This window comes from Porites lutea, chromosome 3 (assembly GCF_958299795.1).
Source record: "Porites lutea chromosome 3, jaPorLute2.1, whole genome shotgun sequence".
Lineage (NCBI taxonomy): Eukaryota > Metazoa > Cnidaria > Anthozoa > Scleractinia > Poritidae > Porites > Porites lutea.
The window spans coordinates 20,083,656-20,087,595 of NC_133203.1; positions in this window are offsets into that span (position 1 = coordinate 20,083,656).

Genomic DNA, 3,940 nt, shown 5'->3' on the forward strand with positions numbered 1-3,940 from the left:
GACCCAAGATTTCGCACAACTGATTTCGCCTCTACGACTGTGTCACCTACAGTAATATCATTCAAGTTGACTTTCTGTAACTGTTGCCTAGTACATGCCGGGGGGGGGGGGGGTACTCCCATACATTACCTATACGGGTATGTGCCGCCCAACGGGGTCGTGACTTTGAAGCTCCTAATTTAGAACGGGGTATCCATTTCAGAGGCGTTTTCTAGAACGGGGTATAATATTTCGAACACACGAAAGTTCCAGTTTTGTAAGCAGCCATTTGAAATTATTCAAGGACAGATTCCTTTTAAAAGTACGGTTCAATGCATTAACAAGCAAACTGTTGTACTCTTTGCACCCTAGAACGGAGTATAAAAAATTGGCCCATTTCTAGAATGGGGTATCAGTTTTAGGGTGAATTCTAGCACGGGGTATTAGTTTTAGGGGAATTTTTTTTTAGAACGGGGTGACAATTTGGAGTACCGGGCGACACATACCCACCCAAAAATACCCAAGTGCCCCCCCCCCAGGAGTACCTGTAAGCATCATTTCAGTCTTATCATTGTTTAACATCAGTCAGTCTTCAATCATCCAGTTCCTCAAGTCATGGATGCAGTCACGCATAGCATTTAGCGCGGCCTCGTCCTCCCCTTGCACATAAGGACTGAATGCCAAATACAGCTGTGTGTCATCTGCGTAGCAGTGTACACTTGGGAGGTGCTTGCTGACGATATCAAACAGCTTACTGTGAAAAAGCAGATGATAGGCCATCTTTTATAGTGACAGGCTGTGTACGATGCCACATATCGATGTCCGTACGTTTGCTGATTGTTTGAATCGTCATGAAACACTTGTTGAAGTGCTTCTATGATTCCAATTTCCGTGCCACAGTCAGTCTAAACCTTTCGAGGGCAGCCACTAAGTTGCTCTACACAAGCCATGTAATATCCGGAAATCAAGGATGGATCATGGTTAGTTGATGACACTCGTAGATACATAATTCTCCGAGAATAGCCGTCAATGCAGCCACTGATACCAAATCCGAATGGAGCGCGTTTATCGTAGCCGTCAATGTGCCAAATCACATTTGGCCCTGGGCATCTGTAAACACGTCTTCGTAATCAGCGAGCTCTTCTTTGTTCAACACTAACAGGATCCAGTTCTTTAAGAAGTCTCATAACTGTGTTGCGAGAAACGTTTAAGTTGTATCTGGTTCTGAGGCATCTTGTCATGGAACGATAACCCATTAAACAGCCTGGCCCATTTAATTCATAGTGTACCGTTCTCCGTATTTCGTGAGCTGCACTTTCGTTATTCCTCCATCAAAGATTATATTTAATGTTAATAAGGTATTTTAGTTGTCTTACAGTTATATGGATGCCGTGGTAGAGGGATAAAAACGTAATGATGCTGGTGTACTTGTAACCAATGAACCAATATGAGCGTATGCAATCTTCCAGCGAAGCAAAATTGCTCACAACCAGACAGGCAGGAAGAGCATTAACCAAAACAAATTGATATAATAGAAATACCAAAACAGTGGGGGGAAAAGAAAAGTGATTTACTAAAGAAGCCATGTTCTACACTGAGCAAGAGGTTTAACCTTTGTGATTACACATGTCTGTCTTAGTAGCCTGGCTAGTCCACTGTTTTGTGTTACTGTTTTTTTCTCTGTTATCCAATTTGTATTTCCTTTTTTGGTTTTGTTCCCGACTCACTGGAAGACCACTGGAAGACCACTGCTGCAAAAGTGGTTCGAGATAAAAAAAAAAGGATAGCACTCAACTTGAGTATCAATGTATTCAGCACTAAAGTAATAATTGGGGACACTATTTTTACGTCTACTACAGCCATTTTACGTGGTCATGCATCGGAGCCACGCAAAGGTCTAGCCATTTGCAGCAGGGCAAAGGTAATACCTTCATTTCTCAGTCATTTTAAGATCCTGAGTATTGGTCCGACAACGGGAATTGAACTTGTGACCTCCCACTCTGCAGTCAAGCACTCTACCAACTGAGCTAATCCTACCACGGTTGAGATTAAGTTTACATAAGATAGTAGTACAGTGGAACATAGAGCATAGATATGGGGTCATGTAACAACAACAATAGTTCAAATTCCAAAGAGCACATTTTCCAAGCAGAGACGAATTCGTTGATTCGAAATATGGCACCAATATAGTGCAAATTCACTCCAAAACTGTTTAGAGCGTGAGCAGTGATAGAAAAAATGGGTTAATGATTCAGGTTGATTGTCACAGAAAGTACATAAATCATTTGTTCTAAAACCTATTTTATACAACTTTGTATTTGTGTAAAGAATTGAGTTAAATACTTTGTACTGGAAGGCTTTAACATACGACTTGACAACGATAGAGTGTGGCAGCTTAAATATTTGCTTCAGATTGTCGCTGTTAAAATGAAAGTTACTGTGTAAGTTTTTAATAATATTGGGCGGTTAAGCTTTTTCTCTGATGAGTAGGTTGCAGTAATCCTTTGATTTCCCTTTCGTAACATCAAAATTATTGTCACCCACCACAAATGTTGGTGGGTTTATGGAAGGATACCTGTCATAACTTCTTAACGATAATGGAATGGACCTGCGTAAGCCAGCCCATTCTAAAATATTTGTTTGGCATTTTTTTTTAGACAGTTGATTATAAGAATCAGTACTGTTCAGACTAACTAAAAGATCCTGAACGCAAATGACTCTCACAATTGCGACCACCATAACAAAAGTTCCTGATAAAATTGAGAACGAATTGTGTAATCCGAGATATTGTAGTTGCAGTTAAAAAAGAACAATCCCCCAACGGATCTCAGTATGTGTTGTAGGTAGCTTTTCCAAGTTCCATTAGTCCCACTGAAGATACGTTTTAACCACGCTAATCTCAATGATTTAACCATGCACTCGGGATCAACCATTCTTAGCCCTCCCTCTTTGTATTCGTTTATAACTGAAGCTCTTGTTACCTTATCTACACCTTTCAAGAGAAATTTAAACAGTTTTTTATTCAATTCTTTTAGCAATTCCTTGTGAGTTGGAAGGATCGAACAAATGTAAATGTACTTAGGGATAAGAAAAGATTTGATTATTGTCACCTTACCGTATATCGACAGGCCTCTAGCGGACCATATATTAATACACCTTTTAATTGAATCCAGTCGTTCTATAAAATTCTTTTCTTGAAGCAATTTTTGGTCATAAGTAAAATATACACCTAGAGCTTTTATTGGCTCGTCCGGCCATTTAATACCGAAAGGTTTTTCTTTATAATGTCTCTTAGATCCAATCCACATACCTTCAGTTTTTGAACAGTTAATCTTGCGTCCAGAGAGAATTTCGAATTTGTTAAGTTGTTCAAATAATCTTGCGGCCGAGCTTGTATCAGCTAACACAGCGGTTGTATGGTCTGCAAACTGTAAGAGCTTAGTTTCCTCAGTTCCTATTGTGATTCCTTTAATTGACTCTTTTTGCCTTAAAGCAATTGCTAAAATTTCTACAGCAATTATAAATGAGTAAGGAGAGAGTGGATCACCCCGCTTAACACCGCATTCCAGAATAAAAAAGTTAGAACTAATGCCATTGTTTATAACACAGCTTTGAATGCTGTTATAAAAGGTTTTCACCAATTGAAGGAAGTCTAGACGAAAGTTAAGACTCTCAATGAGAAATTCCCATTCCAAACTGTCAAAAGCTTTTTGAAAATCTATAAACAGCAGTAAACCTGGGATGTTTTCCTTAGCTGTGAAGTCCATAATATCGAAAATAGAACGTATTGCTTCACCAATGAAACGATCTTTAAAATAACCAGTCTGGTTGTAGTGAATGATACTGGGTAACACCTTTTTAACCCTTGCTGCGATCACCTTGGACAAAATTTTTGTATCTACATTAACAAGAGATATTGGCCGCCAGTTTTCGAGGAGACCGCGATTTTTTCCGCTTTTCT